The sequence below is a fragment of the Lycorma delicatula genome, chromosome 9 (genome assembly GCF_047948215.1).
Source record: "Lycorma delicatula isolate Av1 chromosome 9, ASM4794821v1, whole genome shotgun sequence".
Lineage (NCBI taxonomy): Eukaryota > Metazoa > Arthropoda > Insecta > Hemiptera > Fulgoridae > Lycorma > Lycorma delicatula.
The window spans coordinates 107861949-107884021 of NC_134463.1; the positions used below are offsets into that span (position 1 = coordinate 107861949).

The 22073-nt window shown below is 28.9% G+C and overlaps 1 protein-coding gene across 5 annotated transcripts in view; it reads left to right on the forward strand.

Moving 5' to 3' along the window:
- Window positions 1–22073, forward strand: part of jus (EB domain-containing julius seizure protein) — a 746258-nt gene that overhangs the window by 83934 nt on the left and 640251 nt on the right. Inside the window, exon 2 of one of the 5 annotated variants that reach the window (XM_075376041.1) lies at window positions 14476–14596. The exons of the other annotated variants lie outside the window; for them this stretch is intronic. The gene's annotated coding sequence lies outside the window, so the exon portion shown is untranslated. The remainder of the gene's footprint in view (window positions 1–14475; window positions 14597–22073) is intronic. 5 annotated transcript variants of the gene reach the window in all.

Consider the following 22073-nt stretch of genomic DNA (forward strand, 5'->3'; position numbering starts at 1 on the left):
CAATGATTCTACCAAACACAGCCCCTGCTATTAATATTGACTATGTGACAAGACTGGCTGCACCAACCTCTGGGTTACTTAACTAAAAAACATAAAATAAAAAAAACAATTGACTGCGACGGGAAGGGCAAGCAAACATATTTAGCGAGCGAAGCCGCGACGGGGATGCTAGTATATATATATATTCATCAATAATAATCAATATATCAATCGTCATTCCGTACCTACTCATTGACTGGTGTGATATCTTTCCCAGTTACATCAGATGGTATTACTGCTCGCGGTTTTAAATTGTTTTATTTGTTTTTTACGTTAAAAAGGTTTTTAAAATGTCCGTAATAAACAAAATAGCTGGCAAACTTATGTTTTTTAACTGAAAGAAAAAAAAAACATTGTTAATAACGTTTTAGGTCAGTTATCATAACACTGTAGATTTTTAAAGTTGTTAAAAAAATTGTAAAAGGGATCTTTTTTTGTAAATGAATAGTTTTAATTTTAATATAATTTGTGTTTTGTAAAGATAAGAAATTTTTCTGTGAGAGTTGATTGATTTTCCAATTATTACAACGGTTTTCTTGGAGATAAAACTATGTTTATATATAAACTGTGATTGTTACCGCTATATCCTATATTATAAACGTACTTTCTGCATTCTGCTTGGGCTGTTCATAGTTAAGATTATTAATTTTTATTTAAGTTTTTAAGTTATTATTTAAATAAAGTTATTTTTTTTGAGACATTGCATCGTAAAGTACAATCGTTAAGTTTTATTTTAGCATTTTGTTGTGTTTATTTTTATATTAATTTAATTGTAACTGGTGATGAAAATTGTTTAAAAATCGAAATGCGCAGATGAGTTTAAATTTCTGCTTCGTGTAAATGGTTCTTGGGTGTTATTCTTTTTTTCTTGATTTTCCATAACTCACAATGTTTTTTTCTTTCATGTTTGTCCTCAAATCATGCATCCTTAATTTAACATACTTCCGGACATTGCCTACTGATGAAATTAAATTTTGAACAGTTACTAAGGTCGGATGACAATACAATATTTCACTGTTACTTTTGCCAACATCCCTCCGTATGGGGGTAAATTACGGGTGGAAATTAAGTGTGCGGGTATAAAAAATTGCAAAATCTGCAAAACGACTGTGCTGGGGTTTTGGGATCTCAGGTGACAAATACGATAGCCGTGTGACATAAAACAGTGACAAAAGTTGGTACGGGAGATTTTATGGTTTCGAATTTGGCGACATTTCGTCATAATTCATATATATATATATATATATATATATATATATATATATATATATACACAGATGATTTTTGGCGGACAGTATGTTGAGACACTGCTCCTGACCATTCACTCGGCTCTATAAAACTTCACTATTTCGCTACTTTGTATAGTAAATGTTTGATTGAAAATTTGTTTGATGTTTTATAAATATATTAGAAATTTCAATTTATCATGTTATCTTTTGAAATCTAAATTAACCTACAAATTAAACTCGTGTAATGTATGATAATAATTTGATTAAAGTATGACTAAAATGTATAAAGAAGGTTTTTTAAAATTTTGAAAAATGTTTATAATATTATTTTGTACTACAGTAATCGTTTAAGCATTGCCCATTCCATTTGTATACAATAGGTTGTACGTATAATTTTAAATTAATTTTATATCTAATAAATGACAAATTCAAATGAAATAATTAGTAATTATTTCATTAATTATTGCGTAAGAATATTTGAATGCTATTCATGTTTCTTGTTAACTGTTGGAATTTCTGTTCGTGTTTGTACAGTATAGAATTGATTTCTTTAATGCGCTTGAGTTGTTGGCAAAACTCCACTGCAGTCTACCGAGCGAGTGTGTGTGGTGACGGCGTCTTTGTGTGTACAAAATATTATGTGTACTGTGTTTTATGCCAAAATATTGCTACATACGGCCCCATCTCCAACTATTTTCCTTTCTTATTGTTCCTTTTATATAAATTTTCTTTTTTCCTCTTTGATTTTCTATTTACTTCTGTCTCCGTTTTTACATGTACATATATTATGCACAATATAAACGTATAAAAGATTTTAAATGTAGAACTATTGTCTGCCAAATTGTTGGAAGCCCAATTTACGAATGTATTTATCAATTTTCAGGCTGGAATGAAAGTAATGAAATTATAAATAATAGACTAAATAACGCAGTTTACAAAATTGTTTTGTGAATTAAAGTTTAATTTCACAAATTATAATCGAGTCCTTTATTAAGTTATATCAAAATATCTATAAAAAATTAAACAATAATTATACCGTTTATGAAAAAATAGGAAGTTGAAAATATTTGCTTTCTGATGGGAGTTTTCCGTTTGAGAAATCGATATAAGTTTTCATATAACATTTTCGTAGATCTTTAAAATTCCTCTATTCTTTAATAAAGCCTTTTTTTGTTCGTCCACACCACTAAGGATCACGTTTGCATAATAGTTTGGAACTTCTTTTGTTTTCCCAATTTTTTTTTAATTTTTTCATCTGTTGTTTTCTTCCTCGGTCTACTTTCTTCCTATACTCCTCTTATGCTTCTTCTCTGGAAACTTAGATTCTCTGAAACAGGTTATTTTATGGAGATTTTTAAAGTTTTAAGTTCGTTTTCTACTTCTTTAAACCGGCTAGTTTTAATAGTTTTACTGTTATAAAAGTTAAATATTTGTTTTAATTTAAATTTAATGCTCATCAAATTTTAATCTTCCGTTTCCGGATGGCGTCTTTTATTTTTTCTGTATTTATATGAATTTCTGTTTCACGTTTTAGTTTATAAATTCCGTCCTGGTAATCGGGTCCGTAGAGTTTTCTTAAAATTCTTTTTTCTACTTGAAAAAGATTTTTATCCGAAAAAGTTTTCAAACAGTCGGCTCTATTTAACTCCTACAGAAGAATTGCTGTTTTTTAATATCAGAGTTTAGCGTTATGCGAAAGCGATATTTTATTATATAAATTTAGTGTTAAGTTGAACGCTCCCCAACGCTATTTTCTGCGCTCACTCTCCTTTTATTAAACATCCCTTGTGTATAAATGTCATTTGTAGGATGTAAATGAAGAATTAAATATCATATTAATGAAATTCTTAAAATATTTAAATAAATATAAAATCAATATTCAAAACGCGTTTACTAAATATTAATCTAATTTACAATACACTTCTTGATTATAGGTTGCTGATTACTTTTGTTATGGATTAACTTACGGAAGTTCTTTAAGAATCTCATATCATGTGCTTATTATCTAATAATTTACTTACGGTTCCGCTTAAGGAGCCATACTAGTTGTGGAACAAAAAGAAATTACGTATCGTAATTTTTTTTTACAAACCAATAAAAAGGTAGGTTCTCAATTTGTTCTTTTTTGATTTTTCAAGCCTAGGTCTTGATCAAATGCATAGAATGTAGTAGTAATTTTGTTTATTTTTTAAGAAAAATACTCTAATAGTTACGTAGTAAGTTTTTCATGTAAAATCAGTGAAATCGAAAAATTACTTATCAACATAGATAATTTTTTGATATTCTTTTTTGGAAAAGTAAAACAGAATCGGATTGTTAAACCGTAAATACAGGTAATATTCAATTACTTGATGTGATTCTGCTGTTTAAAGTATTTTCCCTCAAAAAAAAAAAGTATAAATAACGGAGCAAATTATTGGAAAAATTAAGGAATAGTAGTTATACCCGCATTGCAGGTAGCCTTATCTCAAGCTTAATCTTAGTTTCTTTTTCAGTTCCATGTATCCTTTTTTATGTTTTTATCAAGATGCATTTTTTTTTTTTTTTTTACATCGACAATGTTTATTGTAGATCTATTCGTATTTTGAATAAAAATCAACAAATTAGAATAAATAAAGGAATAGAAAAATTATATAAAAAGTGAAAAATATATATTTAAAAAAATTATTTTTTAAATTTTGACCTAAGTTAGTGTATATTAGGAGTAAATAATGTTTTCAATGTCTTTTAATTTTGCAGTCAAAATTCAAAGACATTGAAAACATTTTGGGCGTTTGTTTAAAAAAATTTTAATGGTTATCTATCTTTTTAGTTTTTCATTAAAAATTTCAAATTATTTCATTGAACCCTTTAGAGTCATTTAATTTAAATTTATGTCGAATTAAAAATCCGAATTAATGTTCATATTTACTGATAGATTTCAGATTTTTGAATTTATTTTATTTATTTAAAATGGTTTTTTGTAATTGTTTCTAATAGTGTATAAACACATACTAATTTGGGTTTACGCTCATTGTCCGACAATATAATGTAAAATGAATGCTAACGTATTAATTCAATTATAAAAAAAAAATATTTAATGAAACTTAAACGTACATAGGAAATTAATCAACACAATTTGAGTAAGACTTAACTGTAAGAAGTTTAATAACTGGTGTTCTAATGAAGGATTGTATTCTTTATATCTGTTCAATAGAATGAATTTAATAACATACCTTTTTGTGTTATATTTTTATGAAGTTAGTTATAAAATGATACCGGCTCTAACGCTATTTATTCATCGATTCCTATACTGAAAAGTGAAATTAAATTACGTCGAGAAAGGTAACTATCATGATAGGTTCATTTATGTTACGTGCTGATGATGTTCTCTAGCATCTCGACGACCATCTATAACCCGATGGTGAGTTACGCCCACTGTAGGGGAAAAGAATCAACTGTACTCTAACCGCTTCTACCTTATCGAACCTAAGGAAAATCCTTTTTCTTACAGTGTTAAGCCACGAAAACCGTTTTTAGACGGAAAACTAGTTAGAGTGAAGGGCATCAAGCCAAAAATGAGCCCTCCCTAGGTCGGAATAAACTAGATAAATGAATGTAAAAGGACGAAAATGAGTTTTAATTGTGTTTAGGTTGTCTTTAAATTTAAATACAATTATACTGCTAAAGTTAAGAGTTAATCTGTTACTTTCCTTATGAATTTATTTATTTTCTCATTAAATGAATAAATAGATAAAATTGAGTTTTTAATGATTTACTAAGCCAATGAAATATTATAAAAATTACTGTTGTAATCTTTTTTAATATTTAATGAAGATCTTCAGAGTTTATAAAAATAAAAAATATCTTAGCTGTTATTAACAGATGTAACGTCAATAATATACATGTAAAAAAGTTTCAATTAGTGATCGCTAGGAAAATTTATGTGTATTGCCTACAAAAGAAAAACTCTTTTGAAAATTCCGTTTATTTTGATTTCGTTCTTTTTTGTATTTATATATATATATATATTTTTTTTTAATTTCAGCAGAGAAATCAATATAATTGTCCCTAATAGAATGTAGATTAGTGATACTGATGATACAGTGTGTCCGATGAACTCCGGGGTTTCAAGAACAAATATAATTTTTACTTTGCAGCACTAAATAGTTTTATACGAAATATTAAAACGACTATTTAGTTTTAGTTTACGCATCCTCCGTCAGATAGCAGCTGAATTAGACTGTTGCACAGGCTAACCGTTACGAACCTTGGCTTGAGTAATATGGCGTCGCCACAAGAGCATAATCAAATTTTTATGCCATTTTTTTCCTGGTCAGACTATTACGGATATAGGACCAAGATTGTACCGACATCATGAAGAGTTGTGCGGACTGTGTTCAACGACTGGTTCCCAGAAGGCTAGGTAGCCGGAAGCTCCTTCTCTTGGCTACCGGGTAGTTCCGATTTGACGCCGATGGATTTCTTCTTTTGGGGCAATGTAAAAGACATCGTTACTAAGAAAAAATTCACGACCTCCTCCGTTATACATTAACAGCAACCGCGGAAACGATCCTGCAGACATGCTCGCCAGAGTGTGGAATGTAGTGGAAAGACAAATTTTCATAAATTCATCTTCAGTAGTTTTTGCTGGACGTTAATGAGTCAGCCAGGGCATGTTCTTTTATATGTATATACGTTTTCCCTCTTTCTATTTTATGTAAAACTGCTGCATTTATACTATTTATACCTTTGCTATCTTTATTATTATTTATTTTTTATCGTATTTTACTAGAAGTTTTAGAATTATTCTTTTACTAATATAATTTATTTACTTGTTATGATTTTGATTTTTACAGTTTCGTAATCAACTTTATGTTTCAATAAATTTAGTGTGTTTTGATAATGAAGTAATTTCATTCTTCTTATATTTATAAGCCTTCATTTTCTTGTAAAATATTTCTGATATTTAATTATTATGGGTAAAAAATTTATACTGATTAATATTTTTAATTTTTATCAAAGGATTACGGATAATAGTCTTTTGTTCCTTAGTAAATTTGTTAGCTTTCCCCTTCCTTAACTTTTATTAATTAGACTATTGATTTCAGAAAGCTTTTTATGCTTAGGGTAAATTGGTCTACGCCTTAGTTTTACGTAATATCGTGTGGGTGAGCCATGATTGATGAAAATGTGATTTGTTCTTTGGAGAATTGAATTTCAAAATTCCTCAAAAATGAATTAAGATTTTTTATGAACTACGACTACATTTTTTCAGTAACTCATTTTTTCTTCTTTTCAGTCCCAGCCAGTCTTCTACTTATCGTAATATATATTTAGATAATGCTCGCACGAGTTCACGATATTATTTTCAAAATTTGAAAATTCGATTGCAGCTATTAGAGTGCAGAATAATAAAATAAATAATATAATAAATGAAATAAAATAGTCACAATGAAAAAAACATGCGATTAATCTAACTATGCAGATAATTTTATCTCGTTATGGTTACAAAAAAAGTTCGAGTATGATCAAATCTTTATGACATTGGCTGGTATGTGCAACCTGTATTATTTTAAAGAAATAAGTTATACAAAATTGTAATAATTATTTTTATGAACTACTAATAGAATCCGAAATAGTATTATAACTAGTTATAAGCTGATAAAATCATTGAAAAGCTATAAGAATATATGGAAATATTTTTAATTATATGCTGTAGTATGAGGTAAAATAATTACTTCCATTCGCAAAAATCTCTTAATTTTCCACTTGTCACTGTTATTTCTTCCTTATACGAAGTATAAGTATTGTGATCGCGAAAAATTTCGGTTTTCAGATTTCAACGGAAATATCCATTTTGACCATCCCTGAATTCATTTTGACTAGTTTTGGCGTGAAGTCTTAATGTTGAGTATAGATCTTTTAGTTTTTCGTTATTTTTTTTATCTGAGTATAGAAGTATAATATTTATAAGACTTTTATCTTGTTTAATTTTTTTTTGGTGGTGATTGTTTAAAGATTTTTTTTTAGGTTTATTTTTATTATTTATGTTTTTTTTTGAGTTCGTGGATCCTTTCCTCGTTATCGTTATACGTACGTATGTATCTCGCATAATTCAAAAACGATTAGACGTAGCATGTTGAAATTTTGTATTTGAGACTGTTGTAACATCTAATTTTCGGCACCTTCCCTTTGATTGCAATCGACTGGATCAAAAGTGGCCTAAAATCCCAAAATTCAAATTTCTTTGGATTTTGGACTTTTTCGTAACTCAGCCCTCATTGAGAGCTTTTCAATGATGTATCGATCGAACTGAGACTGTACAAGACTACACTACATTTACACTCTTACATGTCACCCTAAATTCATCCTCTGAAGTAATTTCGAACGGTAATTACCGGAGGCTAAACAGGAAGAAGAAAGCTGAACTGACAAAGATCGGAACTAGGCGATGGTTGCCTAGCTAGCACGGGGCTGTAATATGCTACTTGTGAAGACACTATATATACGGGATAACATATTTTATAGTTTATTAACTCGCTCTTGGACTATGTATATGAGATTCATGCTGTGGAACCTTTCAGTCGAATTTTGAAGCGCTTCCGCTTATCCATTCGCTCTGAAATTTCGCATATAGGTTTGCTCCTGATGAAAACACATTTTAGCAACATTTTCAAGTCGCTAAGATGGCCCTAAATTATTAAGTTAGTGAAAAAAATGCCCCTTAAACTTATGCAACCTCGTTTACATGCATATTTTCTTAACGAAAGAAATTTTCGTAGTGAAAACCTAGCCTGTTTCGGTAAGTTTGGATCTAATATTTGCAACCGAGGTTTTGGGAAAATTTATTACTTTTTTACCGGATTCGAATTTTCGGACGAAAATCGCCAATATCTCGAAAACGGTGGGTCCTAGCGCTCTGAAAAATTTTTCCGTCCCCAATAATGGTTACCTTATCCACTTCCAGTGGTACTCGTCGGATGATAATATTTTCAAGTGCCTCCGGGGCGCCTTTGGAAATTGAGGAGGGGTTGTGATTGGGTGACACCGTAATATTTCGGCAATCTGTCGTCCGATTTTCACGAGTCTAACGGCGTGTGTATCAGCAGGTCGAGCGCTAACCGTTTAATGCAACAGGTACACTCTTGATCGACCGGAATCTTGATCTGTTGATCTTGGTTTTCCGGAAATTAAATCCTTTAGCCCTACGTTTGTATGTTTTTTGAAATACTTAGTTGTTTTATTTTGTAATGTTGAACATTGTTTCCTCCACACAGCAACTATTTTATTTATTTATTTTTTTAATTCAAATACTGCTTTAGTTCAATCTTAATGAAAATGGAATAAAAGAAAAATAAATAGAAATGAAATGAAAGTAATAAAGTCATATTTTATAGCTTAACAGAAAAGTTTTGATTGCACTTAACCACCGTAAAACGTACCGATCTGATTTTTCGCTAAATACGCTCAAACCTATGCGCTAGCGCAGCTGTAAAGTACATAAACTAACGAAAACTAAAAAGTAGAAAATTAAAAATAATTTTAAAACATCACTCTTGCATTAAACGCACTAAAAGGTATAAAAATATTTTTAGGACGATATCTCAAAATGAGTATGACAACAAGTTTTGATGATGATATGTAAGATTAAGTAAAAGTCATAGCTTCAAATTAAAACTTTGATGTTTTTGCCGATTTTTTCATATGCGTAAAGAGTGGGGTGCACGCACCCTACTCTTTAGGCCATACCTCTTAGAACAAAGGGCGAAGAACGTAGCATAAACATTAGACATCACTATTGTGGTGTTTGGCTTGGATATTTTATTCAGTTATAAAAATATAAATAAATATAATTAGGGCTAAACACGCTTCCTAGTCTTTAGATCATAACTCTCAGAACAAAGGGCGAAGAGTGTAGCATAAATAGTAGACATCAATCTCGTGCGTGTTTGGCTTGGATATTTTATACAGTTATAAAACTGTAAATAAATACATTTAGGGCTAATCACTAATCAGTAATAGCCGATTAATCTGCATAATATTGTATAACATATCTATTTCAGTATCTAATAAAGAAATAAGTTATTAATTTAATAATATATAAACTCAGAATTAAATAAGTAACTAATAAATACAAGACGTGAATTTGTTCATTGATTGGAATAAACAATATTCTTACCGTATACATACTGTCTTTATTCGAGTAGTATTATAAACCCGTGCTCGTTAGGCAGCAAGGTATATAGCTATGCTGTTCATTAGATCTGTCATTTCAGTATACAAAGATTCACGATCGAATACCTACATCTGCAAACTTTTTCATCTCCTGTTATTTGCAGTAATTTAGTATGTATACCATGAAGTCTATACTAAATGTTAGAGGTTGATAAAAATGTTGGAAAGGAATAACCTCATTGATGATAAAGTTGCTGGATCTACCAGATTACGGTTAATCAAGATAAAAAAAGGCATAATTTTTTTCAGTAATTTTTTGGGTTGATTTGTAAAATTACGTGAAACCATTAATTGTCAAAGAAATAGTATTAATTTTTTGGAGGGATTTCAAACGAATGACAACCCGTTTAATGATTTCATTAAAAATATTTTTATCGTGATGACGTAAATGAGATAACAAATTAAAGGCAATCTGCGGTCAATATAAAGAGGCTTTTCCGGTATCCCATTTCTCATCTTTATTTATTATGCTCATTTAAAATTTTGTACGTGAATTTACGAAATATAATTTCTTTTTGATTGTAATTAATAGAATATAATATACTGATAAATATCTCATTAAGGTTTTACCTGTAATCTTAGGGTAATTTAATATTGACAAATCTGTTCAGTTTCATGTCCTGATTATTAATAATAAACAAATTATGTAACTTTTTTCGTACTTATGTCGACTTCAACAGCTGTATTATAATATATATTTTGTCTTTATAATACTATTGTTAATTAATTCAGTTCAGTTAAAGATGTAGTTAAATTTAAATTAGTTAATAAAAGATGTATTTAAAGTTAATTCAGTTCTGCTAAATATGTAACTTAAATGTGAATCTAAATAAAATACTTCTTAAAATATAAATATTGTACATTTACATCATAATTAACTTCAACAGTGTGAAATAAGTAACTAATAATACAATACTAAATAAATGAAATGTAAATGTAAATCTGTTAATTACATATAATTGATCACACTAACAAGGTATTTATTGAAGACATTTATGATCCAACGGCATAAGTTCTGAATACTGGAAGGTGCATTTACGCATAGTTATTCAGAGTCCTTAATAATAACATAACTAATCATACCCAGCCGTTGTACTTCAGTCCGTTTATCCAGATGTAACTGGTGTGTTATAAGTCATTTACGAAAAGATGGAAGCTGTTAAAATAAATATAACAAATTGGATTTAAAGTAAATATTATTAATTGTAATTAAAAAAATGAGATATCGTTCCATGTAATTCAGTTGTTCAAACCGAAAGGATAAAACTTTTATTTTCAGGGTTTAACCTGTATTATTTATGGTAAAATTGCATGAAAGTTTCCGTTATCGTAAATTTTTGCAAAGTGAAGTGGTAAATAGTTGAATTTTAAAATGAATAAATTTAAGGAAATTTACATAAATATTTCTATTACACAGGCAATTATTTATTTTCAGTACTTTAGTGGAGCTCATGTTAAAATATTCTAGTATTACAGTTGTACTTCGAATTTACAATTATATTAAAAATCTCTATGAAAAAAAAATGAAAACTTTAATTTAAAAGTTGGTATATTAAATGTATGATAGTGGAGCTCATGTTAAAATATTCTAGTATTACAGTTGTACTTTGAATTTAAAATTATATTAAAAATCTCTATGAAAAAAAATGAAAACTGTGATTTAAAAGTTGGTATATTAAATGTATAATTGAGTAAAATTAAAATGGTAATATTCTTAAAATATTCAAATACATGAATAGAACGATAGTTTGCTTTTAAAACTTTTACAGTATAATGAAATACGTTAGTGTAACTGAATTTATTAACTGAATCTATAACAGTTGCAAAAGTAATAATAAATGAGTTGTTTTTAAAATTATTACCAACAGAAAAAAATCATTACGCAGTTTTTTAATTTTAATTAATGGGGAGAAATTAATTTATTTTATTTTTTTATCGTTTAATAAAAAATATTTTATGCCAAAGGATAAATAACTGAGGAAAATCTAAATCCAAAATCTCTGGATTATAACTCTTGGTTGACTAGAACGAGTAATCTAGTCCAAAAGTAGACTTTTATTTTTAAATAAAATGAACTTAAAAAAGAATAAAACAAATTAAAAAAAAAAAAAAAACTGTTGTAGAAATTAAAAAATAATAATTTTCCAATTACTTTACAACCGTTCAGTGTGTACTAGTGTTATTAAAATAATAATGTAATTTGATTTTTGTATTTCATCCAGAAGATAATTTAAGTCCCTAAATATTCAAAAACATTGTTATATAAATTTGCTTGTACATACATACCTGCATTATTGTATGTGTATTGATCACTATCTTCCTTAATATGTTGTGGACAATTTCCCTTAAAATAATAAAATTGGTTGTACACGCGTATATACAGCGTGTATAAAAAAATCGATTTCAAACAGATATATTTATATAAATAAAAATGTAACTGTTCGTTTGTTCAAAATCTTAAATCTCCGAATGTTCTTCACCGATTGATTTGAAATTTTGACGCAACGTTGCATTCAAATACGCGCGTGTTTTTATGTACCTACTATTTATATACCTCAGATGTCACACCTGTGACAGGTAAAAACATGTTTTTTTTTAAATTAAAAATAGCGCTATCTGTTAGACATAAAACCAACATACGTTATACTAAATATTTTACGATTCCATTTTAATGTTTCTGATGTGTGTCCGTTATAGACTAATAAACTACTGAACCGATTTACGCGGGGGGAAAAGAGGGAGAAAGGGAAAATCAAAAAAGGGAAATAAGGGAAAGGAAAGGGAATGGAGATGGAAATGGTGCAGCGGGAAAGGGAAAAAGGGGAAAGGGAATACGGTAAAAATGAAAACTGGGAAAAAGGAAAATGGGGAAATAAGAGAAAGGAAAAGGGAGAGGGAAAGGAGTAAAGGGAAAAAGGGAAAGGTTAAATTTTTTGAAGTTCTGTAGTGTTCATTTTGTTAATATTTTATCAAACTTTCAGTTGTGTTCATCTAATCTATATAAATATATAATATATACATATACACTCAAATCTAGCAATAGCGAAGCATTACCGGGTCTGCTAGTTTCATAATAAAAAGTTTACAGTTAATGCAAATTACTTACTATTCAAAATTCTTTAAAATTTCACTTAACCAAGTTTTAAATGTTATATATGCCCTCCATCCAGCACGTATAACAAGATATAACTGAATTCTTCTTCATTGATGACAGTATTTTATTACAGAAGTTACTTATTGTAGCTGTGATTCTGGTTTTTAGTCCATCGAAATCAACAGCTAATGGTAGAATATAAACACTTTGTTTTATATATCCCCACAAAAAAGTCACAAAGTTTAATGTATAGAGATTTCGGGGATCAAAAGTGTAGTGCAAAGTCTTGACCGGTGTGGCGGGACCTCCTCATCTTGCTGAAAAATGAATTCTTCGCAGTCTTCATTTGTGGAACAAGCCAGTTCTGTTGCACCTCAAGATAAAAATGCCCTATTACAGTGTTTCTTTAATAAAAGGAAGGGTTATAAGTTGTAAGGGAAACTGCACATAAAAACAGTAACTTTGATGAATCTCGCCTCTGTTATACAATCTTTTGCGGATTCTCAAGTTTCCATACGCGAAAATTGTGACGTGATACTTTAACGCTTAAATGAAATGGTGCTTCATCAATAATACTTAACCGCGGTTAAAACCTATCATCTTCCATATCAACTAAGAGCATAGCAAATCTTTACGTTTTCTTTTTTTCAATTACAAAGAGCTTATACCGGTTGTAATTGGTATGGACTGAAATGCAAGCGTCGTTTTTCATAAGAGGGATCGCAAGTTCTCTTATACAGTGATGAGTGGGCTTTTTCGAGCTTCGTTGAAAAGCCTCTTGAATTCATTTTAAATCTTCCTCTGAATTGCGGTATCGCCCTGGACTCTATCCATACATAAACACTCCGTTTCTTCAAATTGTTTATACCAGCGACGAATTTTCTTAACCGATGGTGAATCGGTTACCTTCCTGAAACTTCTGAACCGTTATTACGGGCTCGGTCTTACTAAACTGTAAAACGCCTTCTGTCGTATAGACTCCGTGTTGTTTACAACTTTCGTTTGAGCTCTAGTAATAGTCTGGTGGCCGGCCACCGTGGCACGAGTGGTAGCGTCTCGGCCTTTCATCCGGTGGTCCCGGGTTCGAATCCCGGTCAGGTGTGGCATTTTCACACGCAACAAATCTTTCATCTTATCCTCTGAAGCAATGTGCCTAACGGTGGTTCCGAAGATTAAAAAAAAAAAAGTAGTCTGGCGACCGGTATTTGAAAATCTAGGGCGCGCACTTCCAAATGGTTGATAATCTAATTCACTGATAAGTGTATGGGTTTGAAATCGGGTCATTCTTTTTAATATACCAGTCATTATTTAATACCTTATTTTTTTACGTTAATTTTTTTTAAGGTCGGGTAAATTTTTTGGTCGTTTGTAGGGGAGATTCTATATCCCAGATAGTGTTATCTGATGAAAATTTCACTAGTTCGAATTTTAATTTTTTTTTTGCTTATCTAAATTTAAGTATCATAAAATTAATTACATGCAATATATTATAAACACCAGTAAAATTAATACCATTGAACACATTGTACAAAGAAAGTTTTAGAAAATCCACCTGCCCTAAAAATTTGATTTTAATATATTTTTTTAGCTGCTGACTAGAAATTTTTAATATCTTTCTTTTTTAAATTAAGGGCATGTCAATGTTGATTTATTAAAAGATAGGACTAATACATCTTTACTCTTAATAATAAGAGTTAAAAATTTTTTTTTTGTTTGAACCAATTCATTTCAACTTTTTTTCTTTAAATGAAATGTTATGTGGAATGAGATAATTTTATGAAATAGGTATAGGTTAAAATTACACTCTTTTTTAAAAACTAATATTCTTTCAAATATCTTAAAGTACTATTTTTTTAAGAATGTCTTATAACAACATTTTTTGTTTTATTTAAACAGAATTAATGAAGGATTGAATTTGTACTATTCTACTGGTTTTACAAATAATATCAAAAGAATTTTTTTTACACCTCGATCGTCACTTGTTTGCCTACGTTGGTTTCGATTCCTGAGATAATTGGTCTGTATTTACTTTAAATTTATGATTTGTTATTATTTAAATTATTTTGTTAATGAATAATTTTACAAAAAAACGATCATAAGGGTAATCATATTTTTTAAATTAAACAAAAATTGTTACCCACTATTAAATTTTAAGCTCTATTTTAATGCAGGGGATTTTTAAGCAACATCTTTAACAGATTTTTTATTTTATATTTTGCTACACTGCTCTCATCAAGATTTCTCAATGGCTTTCTTTGCGTGTGTATCGTGTGTGTGTGTGTGTGTGTGTGTGTGTGTATGCGCGCGTATAAAAATTAATTTTAAAAATATGTAACCATTAATAATATATATCTTTTTTCTTTTTTTGTTAAAAAATCATTAAATTACATTTAATTTGTTTTAATCAAATGGACATTGAATATTAAAGATCAATAAAGTGACTTAGAAGTCAGTAGCGTAGTTGGAAATATATTGCATGACAATTATTACACTGTAGGGTACACCGCGCTGTTAGTAATGTAGTTGTTTGGTGGTAGGGAGGTCTAAAATCATGTTATAGAATTAAATGAACCTTGACTGACCTTGGCTGAATTAATTTCCTGTAAGAATCTGAATTATAACAGTCTAATCCTTAAAAAATATGTTAAAATATTTGTGTTTTTATGCGGTTAAAGTTTATTTTTTTCAGTAATTTTAATAATCTGGGGAAATTTTTATAATTATTAATAATTAGAAATCAGATAAAAGGTGTTCGGTAAAAAAAAAATTAAATTATTTTTAGAATTAAATATTATTCTTAAAATTCAGAACTTTCTGTCTAATGTTTCAACTCAGAACTTTCTTTCTCTGTTAAAGTCAGAACTTTTTTTAATTATAATACTAATTACTTTGGTTATATTATTTGATGGTAATTATTACAAACTGAGGAAACCACGCCATAATTGTGGTGTCACATGTAAAGCATCAGGCCAAATGAAATTATAATGTTAAATTTAACTCATTTTTTCAGTTTTTGTTTTTAATTTGAATATTATTCGTTAGATAAAATAGTTTTTAAGTTTGTTTTTTCCAAACAATTTTCCAGCTACTGCTGAGCTTGGGTTTGTGTGTGTGTGTGTGTGTGTGTTTTGTGTGTGAGTAGATTAACAACTGCAATCATCGCTACCGACTTGCCAGGCATGACGTAGTTGCAAACGCAGTGCAGTCAGTGTAAGAGCAAGTGTACCAGTAAATGTGTAATCTTGAACAGACTCAGGTCCAGCACTAATATAAAGGAAAAAGTAGACGAGTATTAATTGAAACTCAACCAAAAAAGATAGCGGTATTAACAGTCTAGTATTCAAATTCATATAGAATAGAATCCATATACTATAGATCTTTCGACTTCGAAAATCAGATGATTTTACGATGACAAGTTTAATCAGTAGACTAACCCGACGGTTTAGACAATAATTTTTAAGTTTATATTATTACTACGCGGGTATATAATAAGCATATATAGTACTGTTTGATGTAGAATTTTTTTTTTGCAAAAGTATAAACTACAGATTTTAGTCCAGTGGTACAGAACATGTCACAAGATTACATGTCACAGAAACATGTTACATAAGATTAGATTACATAACGTAAATCCACCGGGTTGGTCTAGTGGTGAACGCGTCTTCCCAAATCAGCTGATTTGAAAGTCGGGAGTTCCAGCGTTCAATAACTGGCTTTACTAGGGTAAAGCCAGTTATTTTTACACGGATTTGAATAATAGATCGTGGATACCGGTGTTCTTTGGTGGTTTGGTTTCAATTAACCACACATCTCAGGAATAGTCGAACTGAGAATGTACAAGATTACACTTCATTTACACTCATACATATCATCCTCATTCATTCTCTGAAGTAATACCTGAATTGTAATTTCCGGAGGCCAAACAGGAAAAAGAAAGATAAGATAAGATGACATTACATAAGATTAGATAAAATAATATTAGGTTACATAATATTAAATTACACAAGATTAGATTATATAATTCAATCTTAATGTATGTATGTATGTGTGTATCTTAGTGCATGTAGTGTGCTGGGTTCTGGGTTTAGTAATTTCAAATCCAGTTCTTGGCTCACCTATCGTTTCATCCGTGTTTAAAGTGCTTGTAAAAAATTTCCAAGATTTTAATATTTAAATAAATGATCCTGACAACACATCAATAAGTCAATAGAAACACTGCTAAGTTGTTCCAGTTATTTAAGTACTTTTGTTAATGAAGCGCAAACAAAAATAAATTGGACTTCCTTATTCGGCCTATCATGATTTTTTCCATTTATTCCATAAGCTTGGAATTAAAATAATCTTTTTATAACTATCGAAATGATTATTTAATTTTGAATAAACACAAAGAAAAATAACCGTTGGAAGTTTACAGTAAACGTTTCAAAAGCGCCATGAATAAATAAAAAGAAACAATTTACATGGTTGTAAAGAGTTTTACGTCTTTCCAACTCTTCCTCAATTGTTCTGGTTGCTTCGTTTAGAGATGTGCGTTTGGAGATCCTTTCACCAGGGATCCACATCTCCCCGTTTCTTTCGAAATTTGACAATTTTATCGCGGTTTACTGATATTTTCAAGCCCATTCGGATTTCGTAATTACTAGTTCTTTATAATTCTCTTCACGCTACGTAAAAGATTAATCTTTGCTGTTTTTATAGAGTTGAAGATCTTTTGCTCTTAACACCGATTCATAAATATGTAAAGGCATTAAAAATATGTAATTATCATCTTTTTATATATTTATAATTGACTATCTAGTTTTCCTTTATTCCTTATGTTATTTCAAACTTTTTCGTGGACTGCTGTGAACTTATTACTGTTGTATGATAATATTTGAAAAAAAAAATCACTTATTCGAGGGCTTCATTATTTATAAAGATTTCAAACTTGAATTAAAGGGGAACTAAAAGAACATTTATAAAAACTAAACAAGCTGGGTTTAAAAGTCCAACTTTAAATTTTTAAAGTCGGCTTATGTTTACGAGTACTAATTTTTCGAAAGATTGAAAAATAATTATTTTGTTTTTATTTTTGTGTACATTTTCTTTATCTGGATTTCGTTTTTATAAAAAAAGGTTTATTTTGTTTAAATAAACTAGTACTATAAAAACAAGCTTTATATAAATATTAATAAGATATTCCTTTTAACCTCGTAATCAAAAATCCTTTCTAATTTCTAATTTTAATCACGTAGACTTTTTGCATGAAAGCTTTCCTTGCTTGCGTTAATTCATATTTTTTACTCGGTCTATTTTTTTAATTTTACCACATAATTACTTAAAAAATTTACAAAATTTATCATGTATTATTTTGCCTCTTTCTTCTCCTCTTTTATTATCTTCGTTTTAATTTTGTTTACTTTCGATGTAACTTCCGTTTTTATCAGTAAATTCATGTCATTAAATATTAGGAGTGACCTTTGTAGATCTGTTTAGTTTATTCATTGTTAAAGAGAATGGAATAATTTTGAGTATACAATGAAACCGTGTTCTGTTTTTAAAAAAATTGTATTTTCTCTGCAAAGGGTCAGTGTTTTAAGAAAAGAACATTAGGGGAAGAATAATAGGATGGAAAATCGAAAAAGGGTGAAGGAAAATGCAAAATAAAAATTCATAAAATGTACGAATATATTTTGAATTTTAACAAGATTTGAGCCTACGAAGGTCAACTTGAGAAAAGTTGAGAGATTTAAGTACTTAAGAACGTTGTATTAGAAATACAATGGCGACGAAGAGTGGAAGTAATATTAATGATGGCGTCAAGATTTCCTTGAATAATATCTTTAGCTCTTCTGGGATATCAAGGAATATTAAGTTAATAAATTACAAGACTCGTTTGTACTTCATTGTTATACACTTCTAAAATGTAATGTTAAAATGAGAAAGTGTACTAGAATAAATATGTGTGTGAAAGAAAAAAGTAGTTAAAATATTTGGAATGAAAATATTTAAAAGGTTGTTTAGCCCAATTATAGAGAGGTTTCATGAACACATTTTTGTTGTACGTTTAGTAATTCTAACATAATATGTAACTAGCGCGTTCTTGTTGATGCTTTGTGTCAAATATAATTACGAGTAACATTTCTCGACAAAAGTTTATAAATTTACTTAAAAACTGACAAGTAGAACTAATGTATCAAGTTATACTGTACAGTCCAACATTATTTACTAATTATACTCTTATTAACTTCTCTAAACACGTATACGCTTTATTCATTTACGTATAGTGAAACATTTTGTTTTTCATTGGCACGGTAAATTTTTTTGGCTCATCAAACGAGTAGAATTTCAAATCAATAAATTTGTTATTTTTAAGAAATAAAATTGTAATTATAGTTAATATACAAAAACCCGCTTACCAACAACTGAATTCGACGCGTTCAAGCGCTTTCGGAATTAAATTTCACCTTCAGGAACTCTCATATTCGCCCTATTTATAATATGGGATCAACAAATTGACAGAACGTTTATGTCGACATAATTTTAAAACATATGACGACCCGCTATTATGATTTTACGCAAATATAACGATTTTGTTACAGTTTACATGTGAAGTTTTAATTAATTAATATGAGAGTTCCTGAAGATGGAATTTAATTCCGAAAGCGCTTTAACGCGTCGAATTCAATTGTTGGTAAGAGATTTTTTTTAATATTAACTCTAACTATATACTTATATCAACGGGCCTTGCTTAAAAAAATTTCTTAATTTTTTTCTATGGCTGTACTTTAAAAAAAATTTTCCATTACTCCTTCGTTGGATGTTCTACCTCAAAACGGGTTACACTAGATTAGTTTTAACTGAATCTTGAGATTGAGGTTGGTTTTCTGGATAACCAGTAAACATAATTTTAACCTTTGATTGGATGAATAATTTAAAGGCTGCGTTTATCGCACCATGAAAAATAGGCGATGGTATCAACTAACATCAATTAAGAAAACTGCGGTTTACATTCATAATCATAAATTAGACCATTTATAAATCATTTTGGTAAATTGTTTTTTTTCCGTTGTAGAATAATTTGAATTGAACCTAGTTAAACAGCAAGCTTTTATGTTAATTTTATCAAACCTCAATAACTTTTCCTCAGTTTTTTTCTAAGACTTTTAACTCATTTCCTCAGTTGTTGCAATTTTAAGCCTGTTTTTAAAGGGCCTACATGAGAAAGATGCTCTTTAAACAATTTTCCTACTTGTAGTTTGGAGGAACTGAGTACAGATAATTATTCAATAAATAATATAATGTAATATAACATTAATTATCAGTAATATAATATTACAATAATGAATTAAAACCACTCTTTTTCAAGGTAAAATTTCAAATTTCTATTTGAATTTTACAGAAAATTCTTCAATTCGTTTTATACCGGTATACACAAATAACAAAGGACCAAAAATGTTAACTATTACTGGATCGTAATCAGCTGTTTTACTGGAACGCAACGCATTATAAATTTAGGAAGTAAAATAACAGAATCCAGAAAACTATAATGATTCAAACTATTAAATTTAAAGCAGGACTCCGGTTTACTCGTTACGATGACTAAGTGATTTTTTTGCGGCTAAGTAAAAAAAAAAAAGATAAAATCTATTTTTTCCAAAAAATGCGGGTGAAATCTGGATATTCGGATACAAATGATAAACCTGCAAACACCACTATTGAAAAATTTGTATTAAGCGAATACTTGTATTATTACCAAATAATACGTGTATTATTTGGTAGATTTTAAGGCTTTTTAAAAACTAAACTAATTTTTTCCTCCTGTAATAATTTTCTTTGATAAAATATGAAGTATTTTTTTTTTTATTTTGTACTGTTGTGACAATGTATTTATTCGAATCCAGTAAAAAAATATGTGAAAATTTTAATTCCAAGAACGTTAAGAAACAGACGGTTCAGGATAGCTTGCTGTTTTTAGTTATGAAATTCGGGTTACAGTGTTTTTTCGCTACAGTTGAAAATTTAGAGCAGTATCTTTACTACTATTAATACTACTGAGCGGCTTTAATTATGTTGATATTTATTAAAAAAAAAATTGTTTATTTAAAATTTAGAAGTTATATTTTAATTCTGACTTTTTAATTAAAAGCCAAGTTTATATTAATCTTTTATTTTATTACGTTAATATAGTTTCATTCGGTATGCGGTTTTAATATTAAAATAAAAGAATAATGGTTTCATTAAGAACTTAATTATTCTGGAATTTTTATAAAAATATTTCTTTCATCATGTCCAAAATTACATCGTCCTCTCAAATTATTGCTGCCGGCAAATATTTGTAATTTTTTTCTCTTTCATATTATTATACTATTATTAATTATTTCGTGCTTTTGTTTGTATTCTATTCTATTACTTCAAATACACATTTTTATTTTGTCGTAATTCATTTGACTGGTATGATGTTACTTTTATTCCATTTTTTATTTTGGTAGTCATTTAATTAACAAAATATTTGCTAAACATCATATCTTGATTCGTGCGATTCATATATTTTAATCTTTCTCTACCCGTATGGATTTTACTCTCTGCTTATTCGGCGTTTAATATAGTATAAACTAAACCTGGTTGCTTTATCGACCTGTAAGCCCGCTTCTTGTTACATTAAATTTTGCCATAAAATTTTCTCCGTTTTAATTTGTTTTAAAAAGTTTCTTAAACTTTTCTTTAAATTATTAGTTAAAATTATAAATTGCTTTATTATAATTATACTAAACATTTATATTTATATTTCTAATACGGTTTTCAACATTCAAATTGTATTTTTTTTTGTGGGCCAAAAACGCCTGGGCGTTATCATCGCCCGGTAGTTATTATTAAAAGGGCAAAATAACTCCAAAATAATAAACCACACAAGGTGTAAACGTAATATTAACCATATAATAAAAATTTATTAAAACAAGCCAAGAAAATTTATTAAAACAAGCAAAATAAAAGCCAAAACTAATACCACAGACAAAGTTGATAAAATATAAAAGCTAAAATAATAGAATAAAGAAAGTATAAAAACTTACCTAACTCCGATGGGTTGTGCAAAAATCCCCTCCCCGGATAGTAAAATTAAACACATAGAACTAAAAAATCAAATCGAAAATAAAGGTTAAAATTATTAAAAAAACTCTCTTTACAGAAAAACATATATCAGTATATTAAATCCTTTGCAGTAACCCAGTACAAAAAATTGTATTTTCTATATTCATAATATTTACTCGTATTTTCAGGTTAAGAAATTTTAGTTTCAATGGCGAATAAAGAAATTGAGTTTTAACTTTTTTTATCTGTATTAAGTTAACCATAATGGTTATAGGTAACTTGATTAATCTGTCACAACTCATACCCAGAAACTACATATCCATTCTCAAGAATAATAAGAATCTCATGCCAGACTTATTAAGTAAAGAAAGGTGTGAAGTGGTTTCTTCACTCGGACACATATACGGTATATATAAATGGAACGG